We start from the raw sequence: 16,653 nt of genomic DNA, 5'->3' as shown, positions 1-16,653 counted from the left end.
TGGTTAGATGTTATCAACTTGACATAAACTGGAGTTACCTGGGAAGAGGAAATCTCAACTCTTCCCTCCATCAGACTGGAGGGATCGCCTCTATCACATTGACCTGTGGAGTGTTTTCTTGATTAGTGCTTGAGGTTGGGCCTCCCAGCCCACTGTGAGTGGAACCATTCCTGTGCAAGTGGTCACCGGTTGAATAAAAAAAACCAAGCTGGGCAAGTTATGGAGAGCAATCCAGTAAGTAGCACTACCCCCATGACCTCTGCTTCAGATCCTGCCTCTTCCAGATTCCTGCTCCCGTTCTTGCCTGGCTTCCCTCAATGACAGATTGTGATCAGGAACTGTAAGCCAAATAAACCCTTTCCCAAGTGCTTTCGGTCACTGTGTTTATCACAGCAACAGAAAGCAGACTAAACTAGGACAGAGAGCCAGACTTAGAGACTGAGAGGCACAGCGTTGTAGGTCAGAGAGCTACCCTGTACTCCTACTGTGGTGACTTTCCAGAATGGACAGAGTTTTCTTCCTTCACCCTTTGCCGTTTTAGGTTTTTCTTCTATTACACATCCAGCCTCTGAGCAGATCCTATCCTCCTGCGGTGTGTGTGCTGGGGCGGGGAGCAGGATAACGCTCTGGGTATCATAACACACCAGGGTACCAACGCCTATGATTCAGGACTGGCACACTGTGCCTCTAATTGATAATTTTTTTCTGCTTCACAGTAACTGAGCGGAATTGCACAGACGTGGAGGAGTAAATGAAACTAGTGCTTTATGAAACGACAGGCAAGTCATTTAAATCTATAACTGCCTTGCTTATGGTTCCTGCTTCCCCGTCTACTGCGGCGGGATGGAGGCGTCATCTGTGATAGCACGCAGCCATTTCCTTTTATGTCCCCAGCCAACACTGCAAGTGGTACGATACCCTTACTCCAGCTCACAGGAGGCTGAAAGGGCTGAGTTGACAAAACAGGAATGCTAAATCATGGATAAGGATGTAAACAACCAGATTTTTACTGCCACCGCTATACCCCAAATGCCAAAACACAAAACGAGTTCATAGAAACCATAAATACTGATCTTTTTGCTCAGAGGGACAAAGAGTAAAAGATTAAAACTCACTTTAAACTGGAAAGAAAAACATCGCTGGCTTGCCTGTCATCCCTAAAATACATAGATGATCCAAAAACCTAAAACCAAGAAAAAACCTTTAAAGTCGTGTAACCAAATACTCCTAAAACTTGACGATAAGAATACTGTATAGGACTTGTTACTTTGCTTTAAAGCTTTGGCCAAGAACAAAGACAAGTTGTTGGGGCAGAAAGCTACAGATGTGTTAGAGTAGCACAGCAGTATTGCGGGAGTTAAAAGAGAGCAGGAAAAGTTTTCACTGATGGGCTGGGATAATAGGTAAAAACAGGGCCTGCAGGTCTACTGACATCTTTGCAAATTACCTTGCTCTGAGACTCAGTCGCTTTGCTCACTTGTGGTTTCTGGAACAGAACTCACAGGAGAAAGGTCTGTTGTCCTATAGTTAGAACTAGTACTTTTTGAAAGTAGCTTTACCTAGCGTCACTCTCCCAAACACTGCCCCCCTCACAGCACTTTTATCAACTTTAATTTACACACAACCACTTATTTTATTTACATACTGTTTACTTCCTATGTGCCAAAAACGATTATTGGGAAGAAAAAGATTGACGGACTGCGTGTTCCAATGCATACTTTTAATATCAGCACTTGGAAGGTGGAGGCAGGAGGATCAGTAGTTCATAACCATCCCCTGGTGCCTAGTGACTTTGAGTGACGTGAGTCCCTGTCTCAAAAAATCCTAACAACTATTGCGCTGCCCCCGTGCCCATGTAGCTTACACAAGAAAGTGCTTTTTAAACACCACAGATGTGTTTTAGTTTTCGTTTAAGCAACAGCCTTGTGATTGTCAACTGAACATGCTCTGAGCTAGCCAGACAGTATAATGATAATCCTGGATACCAGCACCGGTGTGTTCTTGCTTTTTTAAAATGAAGGACTCTGGTATTTCAACCTTGAACAGGGGGATTTCTCTCTAGCTGTGGTTTTTAGATTCAGAGCTTTTTCTATTTTGCTAAAAAGGAAAAGGAAAAGAAAAAAAACAACAACAACACAACAGAAATGTCTTAGTGAGTTTAATGCCAGATTACCCTGATTGAAATGCTGGCTTCTCACGCCATAGCCGAGAGGTCTGGGGCTTCTGCTTATTCATCTTTTATTCCTCGGAGCCCTACTTATGAACACAAAGGCAATTGATGCTTCATAAGGTCTCTTGCTGAGGGTGAGGGTTAAACACATGCAAGGATTTTAGGGATGGTGCCCGACATATAGGAAACACTAAATGCTTTGGTTATTAGTACAACCATGTGTATTTACGTTGCATTGTGTCAGCCGTCTTAGTCAGGGTTGCATCACTGTAAAAAGACACCATGACCACAGCAGCTTTAGAAAGGAAAGCATTTAACTGGGGCTGGTTTACAGTTCAGAGGTTTAGTCCATTGTCATCAGGGTGGGAAGCAAGGTGGCACGCAGACATGGTGGTGCTGGAGAGGTAGCTGAAGAGGGTGCCAGAAGAGACACTGAGCCTCCAGGCCTACCTTGAGCTTCTGAACCTCAAACTCCACACTCAGTGACACTCTTCCTCCAACAAGGCCACACCTCCTAATAGTGCAACTCCCCATGGGCCTATGGGGACCGTTTTTTTATTCAAATTGCCACATCAGCTTAGGCTGCAATAATGAAGTACTATTAATGGGGAACTTAAACAGCAATTTCTCAGTTTGGGAGATTAAATGAATGAAAAATCAAGGTGTCAGTAGGGCCTAATTTTTATGAGCTCTCTCTTTATGGTATCCATCCATTACAAAGCCCTCACATGGTAGAATGAACAAGCGAACTCTGGGATTTCTTTTTAAGGCTACAAATCTTACTCATGAGTATCTCACCCTCTTGAGCTAATTATCTTTCACTATCGCCCGGGAAGAGATGGCAAAATATCAATCTGAGGGACGAAGACACAAGCATTTTTCTCCATCATTCACATGTTCAGTTCACACCTGTCTTAGTGACTTCACTGCTGCTGTTATGTGTGTTACCCCATCAAAAGCAGCTTATGAGAGAGAGGTTACTTCAGCTCACATTTCCCGGTACAGGCTATCATTGTGGGGAAGTCAAATCAGCTGCAGTGTGAGACAGCTGGTCATACTAACTCCAGGGCTGGGAAACACAGAGGGATGAATGCTTGCTTCTCAGTTCCATTTCTCCACTTAAATAGTCTAGCTTCCCACCTAAGGAGTGCCAAGTCATGGTGTCATTCACAGTAGGGAGTAGTCCCACTTCAATGCAGAAAATCCCTCACAGGCACACCGAGGCCTATCTCCCGAAAGATTCTAGATCTGTCAGGTTGCCTGTTGACCCTAGCCATCACAAAGCTCCTCCACGTCTATGCTTCTCAGTGAGAAGCCTAGCCTTCCTTACCACAACCCTCAAATTAGGACTCAGTGGAGAGCATCTCTCAAATGATACAAAGCCTTTTCTCTCTGCACTCTGTTCCTTGCTGTGGTTGAAAACCACGTGGGCTTTTAGTATTCCTCACTTGATAAGGAGGAAAGAGAAACAATATGGCCTCACTGGTTACAAGTCTTTGAGCTTACAGGGCAGAATGGAGCAATGATACTTTATTCGTTAGGGACAAAGTAGAAGATGAAAACTGTTCCAAGAAGAAAAAGGAAGGTGGTAGATGTCACTTACCACTTTCGTAACATTGACGAAGGCAAAAGATACAATATACAAGTTGCTAACCTCCCTGGTAAGAGCTAGATGAAATTCTGGTTAAAGAATCCCAGAGAAGCTGAGCATTTCCTAGATGGGAAAAAGCAACTGCGAGAATTACGTAGAGTCAAGTTTACACGCTGGCAAATCCTCTTTCATTTAAAAAGAGATTCATTTTAACACACTTACGTAGCCTTATTAAACATTCTTTTCTCAGGTTGGTAATGGCCACAACTGTCTGGATAGCATTCCTGTTGTAACATCGCTTTGAGTTTATACCTTTAAAGAACAAGCTAAGCCGCCCTGAAAAGATACTATGTACCGGGAGAGATGAGCTGATTCTCAGCTGCTAGCAGGAAATGAAGAGAGGTGGGTACGTCTTGCTATGCTGGAGAGCAGGGAATGTCCCTAGGATGAGTAAATCAGGTCAGAAAGGCATCGGAAACAATACAGGCAGGACTCTGATACAGAGATGAAAAGGAAGGCTGGAGGAAAGATGGAGAACGCTCAGCAGCATCTCGACAATCTCCTAATCCAAGAGAGGTGCGTGGAGCTCCTGGTGCTATCCTTACTACTTTCTTTTGTGTTTGTTTTGAAAATTTTTCTGACAAGATAAAAATGTGCATGATTGAAGCATTCTTTAATGTGAAGACTATCATTCCTAAGTTCTTGATGACACGAGACAATGCTTAAGTAAAACACACACAAAAAAATGGATAGTTTGACATCACAGTGTTAATTCATCTGCTCCTGCTAACAGGTGGGGCCCTGCACACACATGGTGCACAGACATATGTAGACAAAACACTCATACATAAAATAACAGTAAAAATACTAAAAGAATAACTTTATGTCTCAACTCATATCTGCCTTGTCTAAAACACCACTTCAGTTATACTGACACACTGGTCTGTAATCTCCTAGGCTTTCGTAATCAGCAAACAGAGGCTGGGCTCCTTCCAGCATTCTTCTCATAATTCTTTCTACTACTGTCTGTCCCCACAGACTCCTCGGCTGCAGCCACTCTGGGTATCCTCAGATTCGGTTCAGACTGGTTCCTATAGCAATGTCATAATTTATAATCTGAACGAACCAAGACCTTTAAAATAATATATTTGAGGATTTCAACGTTTAGGATTCTTGATACAATCAGCCACCTGTCCCAGCACAGGACCTAATTTTTGTGAAAAGGCCAGGCCGTTATATAAGCATTTGCCAAGGTCAGGGAAAGGAAATTAAGGGAGCACGTTTTGGCCTGAGCAGGATGACTTGGGAACACAGATGCTGGGGGAGTCTGTGGCCAATGGAAGCAGCAGTGCATGCCTCACCTTGAGCCCAGCTCCCCAAAGGGTTGGGCTTCACACAGAATGGGGGCTTCAGCCTCTCACTTCGCTGTGCTTACTTCTATGTCTGGGAAAAGCTGAGATCTGGGTTATAAAAGGTATGCCTCCATTGTTTCCAAACTTCGGCAACCCTGTAAGTCAATGGGCTTGGTAATTAGATGGTCTTACAGTTGGAAAGAAGCTTAATCATGATTGATGAGCATTTCCCTCCGGTATTTATTTTTCCTAAATCTCTAAAACTAAGTCAGTCACTCATACTGCAAAACTGAGTTCTTGTAATTTCCCAGGTCTCCCTGCTTGTAGCTTGGGTATTGATCGATGAGATTCTGTAAACCTTCGTGTAGGTTCCCTTTAAAGCAATTTCCTTTGGTACACAGGATCAAAATAAACATGGGCTAGAACCTACTGTGCAAGCCATGCCGCTGACCCTCCGAAGCCCACTGAGCCTCAGCATCCTCCAAAAGTTCACACTGAAGAAGCTTCTGCAGAAGATCCTGTCCGGGGCGTTCACTCATCACAACGGGTCCTTGTTTATTATTTGATGGAGTTAGCTGTGTGTCTCACGGTGTCCTGGAAGTTGCTATGTAGCCTGGGCTGGCCTTGAATGCATGGATCTCTTGCCTCAGCCTCCCAAATTTTGGAATTCCAAGACATGTACCATTGTGCTCGATTTCGGCAGGTCATGTTCTAGTTATCTTAACTCATTCATCTGCAGCACAGGTGGGACACGCCCTGCTTTTTTCTCTTCTCTCCCTCTTTTTTTTTTATTTCACCAGCGTTGATTTATCTTTGATTCTTTGTAATGTATATAAGGAGCAGATGAATTTTAGTTTCTTATGCATAGAAACTACCTCCAAGAACCAGAACATTCTTTAGCTTGAGCGTCACATGCCCTAAAATGTGTTGAGAACTTCACTGGAGTTGAAATATAGAACTAATACTTAAGTGGAATCTGAGAATTTTGTTTACGCCCTTTGCTATGTGTAAGACCTTGGCCATGGTAATTCGAGGTTTGCATAAACTGAATTCTTGATTTCCTTTCCTCTGCTACCTCCTTTCTCTATCACCCTCCTCCTTTTTCATTCTACTTCCTTTTCTATTTTGAATGTTATTTTTATTTTATTTTTGTTTGTTTTGTTTTTTTGAGACAGGGTTTCTCTGCATAGCCTTGGATATCCTGGAACTTGCTCTGTAGACAAGGCTGGACTCGAACTCAAGAGATCCACTATCCTCTGTCTCTTGAGTATTGGGATTAAAGGCGTGTGCTCCCATTGCCCAGCATCATTTACACACACACACACACACACACACACACACACACACACACACACACAGATACCCATATATGTGTGCACATATACTTAGAGAACTTTTGGACATTGGCTCTCCTAAAAGTAACTTTTATTTCCCTGTAGTAATTGATGTCTCCAAGGTTTACCGCCTCTATCTGCTTGCCTAGGACTAGTCCTGAAGCTTCTAGCCTCCATACAAACTTATCTAGGCCTAGAATGGTTTCAGCTTCTGAGACTTAGTGCTGAATAAGCTCACCATTTCTAACCCTTTCTGAACTCTGGCTGGCTGGTTCAACTCAGCTGTAATGGCTCTGAACTTCTCGCCATGCTAATTGATTCAGTCTAGCTTCTCTCAGCATCTCCTGAATTTCTCTGCTTGGCTTCATACTAACTTTGGCAATATGTTCTAATCTGGCTCCTTCTCTTTCTGTGGCCCATTCTGTCTTCACCTGTATCTAGCTTGTTCCCTCTTTAATCTGTCTCTGTAAAACTCTCCTAGTAAAATGGCTTTCTTTCTCTTTCTCTCTTTCCTCTTTTTTCTGTGGTGCTCTTTTAAGCTGCCTCTCTTTCCTTTCTGTTCTCATGAGAGGTGGGCATATCCTATTCTGTCAAATCTTTCTCTGATTTGTCACTTTGCCTCTCAACTAGACATCATTTTCAAACATAGGTGCTTCCTTCTACAAACTAACTTTGCCTTCATTGTTTGGGATTAAAGGTGTATACTGAGGGCTGAACCACACCACAACTAGAAATACGTTTTCAGGAAGTAACACAACCTTGTGGTTCACAGTGTGATCAAATATCCTGTAACAGGTTCTCTCATTCCACCTTTACCTGAGTTCTGGGGATCAAACTGCGGTTGTCAGGTTTCTATGACAAGCACCCTTACCTGATAAGATTTGCCAGCCCAATCACTCTAATCTCAAATAGGCATTTGGGTTGTTTTCAGTTATGATTATTTTGAATAATTTTTATACTGATGTTTGGGATGATATGTGTATATATTTCCATTGTCCATCTACACAGGAGAAGAATTAATGAACAGTAGAATATACAGAGACTAACTTTAGTAGGAATTGTCAGTTTACTGAAGGGGTCAAACCAATTTACATTCTCTTTTTTTTTTTTTTTTTTTTTTTTTTTTTTTTTTTTTTTTTTTCCGCAGGGAGAGGTTTAATGAGAGAAGAAAGGTAGAAGAAGAGAGTAAATAAAGGCCAGCCATGAGCACGTGAACAGAAGTTGGGAGGGGAATGGGGAGAGAAGGGACAAAGGGGAAGAGGAGAAGAGGAGAAGAGCGAGAGAGCAGAGAGAGGAGCAAAGAGCTCCAATTTACATTCTCAAAGGCAGTGTCTGGAAGTTTCCACGTGCCCCCATTGCTTTTGCTAACACCTAGATTAGGTCGGTCATTGCCATTTTAACTGTTCTAATGCATTCAGAATAGACTACTCTCTCCTAACAGTGTTTTGATTTTGGTTTTTCCTTGTAAGAATTATCACCATGGCATAGGGAAGGAGACTGGAGGTGGAGCAAAGACTGTTCAAGTTTTGTCTGACACCAATGTTGTAAATTTAGAATGATTTTTTAAAAAAAAAATTTTTTTAAAGATTTAATTATTTATTTAATGTATGTGAGTACACTGTAGCTGTCCTCAGACACACCAGAAGAAGGCACTGGATCACTGGATCCCATTATGGATGGTTGTGGGCCACCATGTGGTTGCTGGAAATTGAACTCAGGACCTCTGGAAAAGCAGTCAGTGCTCTTTTTTTTTTTTTTTTTTTTTTTTTTTTTTTTTTTTTTTTTTTTTTTTTTTCTTTCTGGGGACCGAACCCAGGGACTCCCGCTTGCTAGGCAAGCGCTCTACCACTGAGCTAAATCCCCAACCCCGCAGTCAGTGCTCTTAACCACTGAGCCATCTCTCCAGCCCCCAAATTTGGAATGATTAAGTGATCCTTCTAATCTGTTACCAAGAAGACAGTGATAACAGCAACTTCCAATGGTGATTACAGATTAAATAAAAATATATTATTGTGAAAATCAAATAGCGTACTCTAGTTAACATCTCTGAGAGAGCTCTAAATGGAATACACTGGGCAAACAAGCCTTTATGGAGGGTCTACTCTGAGCGGGACAGTCTTTTAGGCCTCTGAGGTAAATTAACGACTAAAACAAAGACTCCTGTCTTCTGGAATTTTTATTCTAGGGCAGTGTGATGGCTAGTTTTATGTCACTACAAGCTGTAGTCACCTGAGCAAAGGGAACCTCAGTTGAGAAAATGCTGCCATAAGGCTGCAGGCTGTAGAGGAAATTCTTAATCAGTGATTGGTGTGGGAGGCCTCAGTCCACTGTGGGTGAGGCCACCCCTGGGCTGGTTCCATAAACAAGCAGGCTGAGGAAACCATGGACAGCAAGCCAGTAAACCGACTCTTTCACAGGTTCCTGCCCTGTTTGTTTGAGTTCCTGACTTGACTTCCTTCAGTGGTCTACAGTGATGTGGAAGGATAAGCTAAATGAACTCTTTCTTCCCAACTTCTTTCCTCTTTCTTGCTTTTGGTCATGGTGTTTCATTACAGCAATGGTAACTCTAAGTCAGGTAGAGACAGAGAAGATACAGATGTAGTAAATACACTGTAGAGTATGCTACAACATTCCAATGCTTGATGGAAAAGAAAGAGCAGAGTTGGGGCAGCTTCATTTTGGAGTAAGAAGGTCAGAGTAGAATCCACTGAGAAGGGACTTGTGAGCAAACTTAGAGGTAAGGTATATGCTGGGCAAATACCTGGAGGCAGAGCTCAGGCAACGGAAGGGTCCAGTGGAAGTCTGCTGGTAAGTTTCAAGAAGGCTAGAGCAACTGCAGTAGTGTCAAGTGAGAGATGGGGGAGACAGTAAAATATAAGTTTAGAGGGGCTGAGCACATGGGTTCAATCCCCAGTGCCTGTGTGGTAGGCATGTCAACACTCCAGATGCACGGGAAGGTCATCAAGATACCATGAACTGGGTGGCTTACTCAGTGGACATTTTTTTCTTGCTTCGGAAAGGAGAATTCTGAGATGAGGATTTAAGTTGGCCCTCCCTCCCTCCCTCCCTCCCTCCCTCCCTCCCTCCCTCCCTCCCTCCCTCCCTCCTTTCCTTCCTTCCTCTTTCTCCCTCCCTTCTCTTTCTCCCCTTCCATCCCTTCTTCTTTCTTTTCCTCCCTTCCTTCCCAAGTATCTTAATCAGGGACACTACTGCTGTGATGAATCACCATGCCCAAAATGCAAGTTGGGGAGGAAAGGGTTTATTTGACTTACACTTCCACATTGTAATCCATCACTGAAGGAAACCAGAACAGGAACTCAAAAACAGGGCAGGAACCTGGAGGCAGGAGTTGATGCAGAGGCCATGGAGGGTGCTGCTTATTGGCTTGCTCCCTGTGGCTTTCTTCACCTTCTTCCTTTTAGAACTCAGGACCAGGGATGGGCTCACTTGGAATAGCCTTCCCCCGTCCATCATTAACCAAGAAAATGCTCTTTAAGCGTATCCACAGCTCTACCCATCCCATGGAGGCATTTTCTTAGTTTCTGCCTCTCGGACGCCTTTATCCAGCACAGCAAATGACAGGATTTCAGTCTGTTGTTGAAGCTAGTTTTCTACTGCGTGACATACATTATTTTTTGGTCATTCCTCCATTGGTGGACATTTATATTGATTGATTGTAGTGCTTTAATAAAAGTGGGTGTAGCGCTGTTCCTGGCTTTGGCATACTGGTGTAAAATCCCTTGGACATATACCCAGTGGTAGGACTGCTGGATCATAGAGCAGGTCTGATTTTCCATAATTGTTGGACTAATTTATGTTTCAACGGTGTATGGGGCTCTCTTTGCTCACATTCGGGTTCCTGCTTTTTACCTTTCATCTCTCTCATGATAACCGTTCTGACACGTGACAGGTAAGAGCTTGTGGTTTTCATTTGCCTTCCCCTGAAGACCAGTGATGCTGAGCACTTCTTCCTGTGTCAACTGACCACCTGCGAGCTTTCGTTTGGACCCCTTTCTAGTTCTGAGTGAAGGCAAATATACACTTTACACTGATGTCTTCCTAAGAACCAGAAATGCCTTGCCACCCTGCCTTTGGATGGGAATAGTACTGTTAAGCTCGTGTGTTAGATTTCCAGTCAATTTTACCATGAAATTTGGGAGTGTGTATTTGGGAGTCAGTAAGAGCCTCCCCTCTGTTGAAGAAAGGGAGTTGCAAGGAGCTTTGTGCTACAACCTGCCAGAGGCACTGCGTACATCTCGTCTGTGCTGAGAAAATATGGCTCAAGGGTTTGCAGTTTTCCAATTAGCCAAAGAATCTACAAGATTTCACACAGTGGTGGAGTCCTTTATAAAGCAAAGTTCCCAAGTCCCTTTGTAACTTAACAAGCATATTCTACTACTTATAACTGCACATCCTCTCGATTAAAAGGACAATGCTTGCTCTGGCAACTTGAAGATCACCTTATGCTTTGAGTGCACATTACTTTCTTAGGAAAGTAAACCAGAACCTTGAAATTCACGTTATATCCATGGAAGTGCTTCTGGGCAAATAGATTCGAGGTACCTGTATAAATTTAAAGTTAATTGTGAACTCTCCCTCAGTTTTTATTTCTTATCTTCTCTTTACTGAGAAAGGACTTTTCAACAAAGCCATTATACTCTACGGAGATTCTGACAAAACACAATTGTAACTTACATTTCTTTCACTATAATCAGTGTGTGAAATTAAAGCTCTAATTTCTGATTTCCACAGCATTCAACAAATTTCCATATCTGTCCTTTCTATACTGGTCCATATCACCATCATTTATTAACGGGTCCCCTGTTCTGGATTTTTCTGAAAACGTAGAAACACCGGACTCTCTGGAATCCAGTTTCTTTCCTATAGTCACAGCACAGATCACTCGTGACAATAGCTATGAGGATTCCCCATATACCAGCCGAGCAATAATTTCTGCATAGACACCAGCTACATGCTTCCCTAATTAATTCAACACCAACATTGTTTTATTGTTAGACGTCACAGGCTGAGGGCTCAGCTCTCCTTTTCACATGTCGATTATAAGCTGCAGGTAACCATGGACCTTTTGACCTGTGCTTCTGCTTGATCAGGTATAAGTTGGCATTCCTACAACTTCCTCCTTGCAGAGCTCAGGGAGACACGCTTACTGCTTTATTATAAAGGCCTTTACAGAGGCCTTTACTGTGGGAGCCATACACAAGGTCAAGGGTTGGGGGAAGGGACGGTCTGGGTGTGCCACCCTCCCGGAACTTCCCTCTGTTCCAGAAGCTCTCTGAACCTTGTCCTGGACACTTTTATGGAGGCTTCATTGTATACATGTGATTGACATAGGGGCACCCAGTGTAGGAAGGTGATTGGACAGAGAAAGCAGAGGGCTCACCGAGGACTGGGGAGCCTATCAAAGTTGTCTGTCCAGGTTCTCCCTGGCCTCTTTTTTGCAGCATTCCTTCTTGCTGGGTGTGGGCAAGACTGGGGATTTTATGACCTCCTATTAGACAGGGAGAGTCAGAAAGTTTCTTTATAGCCAGCTCCAAGAGAGAAAGGCAGGGGAAAATCAGAGTGAGTGGCCAAAGACAGTTATGAATGAGGCGCAATGCAAAATCATAAACTTAAGAGATGTTTTGTTGTTGTTTTGTGGGGTTTTTTATTTGCATTAAAAAAAAAAGACTTGAAAGTGTGGTCCTGGAGTGTTAACTTTGTAGGTGACAACATAGTCAAAATCTGGACACATCTATAAAAAGTTTCTAGGATTCATCCCAGGGAAAGAAAATTCTGATTTTTCTGGCTTCCTTTGGAGAAGGGAAAGTCAGTTTTTCTGGCCTGCCTCCCGGAAGGGAATTTTCTTTTCTGTTGCTTGCCCTGGGGAAGGAGTCATAAACCAGGAACCCAGGAAGACATTTCCTATCACAGTTGTCCGGCTTCCTGACTTGTAGCCTCACCCAGCATCCTTCCCATCCCAGAACCAGAAGGAACAATTGAAAACAATGAGAACCAGATCACGCCACAGTTTCACAGCTGTTTGCTGGGCTCTGAGTAAAGCGCACGTTCTCCCTTTATCCTTGAATGCATCTGTGAGCTCTGGCCTTCCTGACCCCATTTCCCAACCCTCTCTGCTCTAGAACTGTGCTCCAGGCACATCAGCCCCCTTCCTCATGTCCTGTGTGGGACTACAGCATCTGCGGAATGTCTGGATCTGGGTAGTTATCTTCTGTGTTGTTTGACCTCTGCTCTCCAAGTCAGGCTTTCTCAGGCCACAGTCTTCCATCCAACTGTATCCACCCATCACTGCATTCTGTCTGTCTCCAGTCTCGTGGGTAGCAGCTATCACACCTTGAGTCTTTCTTTTACCTGTCTCAGGCTTACTGCCTTTCTTCCAACAAGAAAGGAGGGGCCTTGTAAGTCTGGTCATTGTGGTAAATGAACACATAAAGCTGCGTCAGCCCATGATCCATTCTGGGTATTTCAGGGATGGATGGAGAAAGGAATCTGTGCCAGCTGAAAGACAGGAGCCTTGATGACAGTCGTGTAGATGGGTCAAAACGGCGCACTCCCAGTCTCAATCACACACAGATGGGAGCTCTTGTTCTGAGTGCTAGATAGATGGCTCACCTTAGAAAATCGTGGCTTGGGGCTGGGGATTTAGCTCAGTGGTAGAGCGCTTACCTAGGGAGCACAAGGCCCTGGGTTCGGTCCCCAGCTCCGAAAAAAAGAACCAAAAAAAAAAAAAAAATCGTGGCTAGCTTTAGGTAGGACATTGTAATTAAGCTTAAAGACAAAAGATAGGCCAGGCTTGCTGGCCTATACCTTCAATCCCAACCCTTGGGAAGCTGAGCCATTAGACGGTGAGACCCATCTTACAAAACAAGCAGGGAAGGAGGGGGACGACAACCAAGGTTCTTGGTTGTTGGTGTCTTCTATTCTATTCCATGGTCTCTGTGTCTGCTTTGTTAAGCAGCTCTTTGCCTGACTGCTTGACTACCTTCCCTTCCCAAAGCATGCTGCTGCTGTTGACCTTTAACACTCCTGTGAATCTGGCCTGAATTCATGTGGTCATTTGCAGGTAAATGTACCTTTGTGTAAAAAGGTGTGCTTATCTATGGAACATAAGACTGATTTTAGACGATAAGTTTAACTGGAATAAACATTTCCACGCTATCAAACTTGTCTCTGAACACATTTGAACATTATTCTTGTACAGATGACAAATAAATGCTAATCAAATATGAAGATACAACATTATGTTGGGTTAGGCTAGTGGTGGTGGATTATGTTGCAAATATCACACAACATAGTGGTACATGTAGTATGTGTGTTTATATGTCTATGTGTATGTATATATATGTGTGTATGTGTGTATGCATATATATGTGTGTGTATGTGTATATATAAAACGTGTCTGTGTACATGTATATGTGCATGTATGTGTGTATGTATATATATGTGTGTGTGTGTATGTGTATGTGTATGTGTGTGCACATCCATGTGCACTCATGTTAGTATGGAGGCTGTTTGATATCTTCCTCTATTGCTTTCCACTGTATTTTAATGGTTGGGTCTCTCAATAATCTGGGGCTCTCTGATTTGGGCAAGATTAGATACCTGTCTCATTCTCCTAAGCCTGGGCTTACAAATCTGTGATACCTGACTTTTGTTTTCTAGTTGGTATTGAATTTAGATCCTCAAGCAGTATACCAATGGGGCCATCTCTACAGCTTTTACAGTTTTAAAAACTAGTAATGGTCCTCTCAGCTCCTGCATATGGTCAGGATGCCCACAGAGTGCAGAGGAGCATATGAGGTGTCCTGCTCTATCATGCTCTGCTACATTCCCTTGAATCAAGGTCTCTCACTGAACCTGGAGCTTGCCAGTTTGGAGCTTGGGGGGCTGGCCAGCAAGTCCCAACAATTCTCATGTCTGTGACCCACAGCATTAGGATTTCAAGCACGGCCATATACAGCTTGTTGGTTTGGAATTTGCATGCTGTAACCAGTGAAACTATTTCCCTGGTCTCCTTGCCTGCCTCTCTCTCTCTCTCTCTCTCTCTCTCTCTCTCTCTCTCTCTCTTTCTTTCATGTTGGAGATTGAACTTAGGACCTCATTCATGCTAGGTAAGTTTCAACTACTGAGCCACATCCCCTGTCCTCTTTTTTAAACCTTTACTATCAGGATCTCGTTAACTTGTCCAAGCTAGTCTTGAACTTAGATCCTCCTGCCTCAGCTTCTCTAGAAGCTGGATTGCAGACCTGCCTGACTATGCCTATCTAGTAAAGATTTTGTAGTTCAGAATCTGAACAATTCAAGATTGTTCTAGTAGTTGCCTGGAGAGACCACGTGCTCTGTCTCTCTACCTCCTGCTCAGCCTGGCCCATAATTTACTATGTAGCCTAGGCTAGCATTAAACTCTGATTTTCCTGTCTCAGTCTCCCAAATACTGAGATTATAGGTGTGAGGTACTTTTGACTTTGAAGAATATTTTATTATAACGTGGCAGAAAACCAGGCTTAAGTTTCATGTATTCTGTATAGGAGGCAAATATTTATAACATCTGTCTGCTCCACAACCGTTTAGTGTTTCATGTAACTGATGATGGTTTGATTTGCCACCACTAGAATTCAGGCTTCCTTCCAAGAAATTGAGACTGAGACTACAAGTGAACCCTGCATTCTTTCTACACTTGTTTTGCTTTGTTGCTGAGCTGCATGTAGCTGGGGACACAATTTGCACAGATGGAGAGGAGCCTCTGATATGAAAAAGGAGGAACCTGGTCATTTCACAAACATCAGATTTATAATTTTGTTTTGAAATTTTCTATTAAATGGGCAGGTTTATTTAATTCTCATTAGGAACACACCACAAAATTATGAAATGAACTTTTCACTTTTTGCTACCCACCTGCCCCCAAACCCCAATGAAATAAAAAGATAGAAGCAAATCAATGTATTTTATTTATGGCAGATGCTATTGCTTTTTTTCCTAAATGCTAATCTCATCCTTTTTAGTTTTGTAAAAAAGATTTATTTTTAACCCAGATTTTATGTATTTACATCTCAAATGTTAGCCCCTTTCCTGGTTCCTCTCTCTCTGATCCCTCATGCCCCTTCTTCTATGAGGATGCTCCCTCTCCCACCCACCCACTCCTACCTCAACACCCTTGCATTCCCCTACACCGGGGAAAACAGCCTTCCCAGGACCAAGGGCTTCTCCTCATATTGATGCCAGACAATGCTATCCTCTGCTACATATGCAGCTCGAGCCATGGTTCTCAAGATTTATTTTTTAAAAAATGTGTATATGCATGTGTGAATGCAGGTGTCCACGGAGTCCAGAAGAGGGCATCAGATTTCCTGGAGCTGTCGTTACAGGGATTCTGAGCTGCCTTGATATGGATGCTGGGACTTGAACTCAGTGGTCTAAAGAGAAGTATGCATTCTTAATTGCTAGGCCATCTCTCCTCCCTCTCACTGAGCCCCTTCGGCTTTACACAGATGCTGTGCAACCATGTACCTTCCAGACGGGGTATGCGATGTAATTTTATTACCCTCAGCAGAGACTGGCTTAGTAAATGACATTTGGGCCCTTGTTGCCAATCAGCTAGAAAGGAAATCCTGTTGGGAGGAGCATTTGGGGAAGACTTCTTGAGTTATAGAACGTAGATGATGAAACTTCTCTCCTTAGGACATTGTTGGGGATGTGATACTCAGACCTCATAGCCATCTTGAGGCCTAAAGTGTTTTTTATACAAAATATATTAGTCTCTATAAATGAGAGATAACCAAGAGAAAATTTGGGAAATAGCAAATTCAGTTGTTTCATTTATTTTTGTTGGGCCTGGTTTCAGACTGTTTGACTTAGTAATACACCCTTATGAAAAACCGTAACTCTTAATCCAACTGTTAGGTTTAGGAAACAATGATAAACTTGAAAACAATTTAACTAAGGGCCATTCTAGAGGGAACATTTATGTGACATCCATGACCATGGAGTAATCTCCAGCAGTGTCCTACCATCAGTAGCTCACTGAGTAGGCAGAATATTCAGACTAGGGGGACAATGACTCACCTCAGATGAATGATATTTGCAGAATTGGAGAGGTACCCACTGATACATTTTAGCCTTATCACAAACATTACGATATAGCACAAGCCAAAATACCATTTTGTGGAGTGATTGCTATGCTGAGTGCTT

This window comes from Rattus norvegicus, chromosome 2 (genome assembly GCF_021556685.1).
Source record: "Rattus norvegicus strain SHRSP/BbbUtx chromosome 2, alternate assembly SHRSP_T2T, whole genome shotgun sequence".
Taxonomy (NCBI): Eukaryota; Metazoa; Chordata; class Mammalia; order Rodentia; family Muridae; genus Rattus; species Rattus norvegicus.
This window is presented reverse-complemented; position numbering follows the sequence as displayed.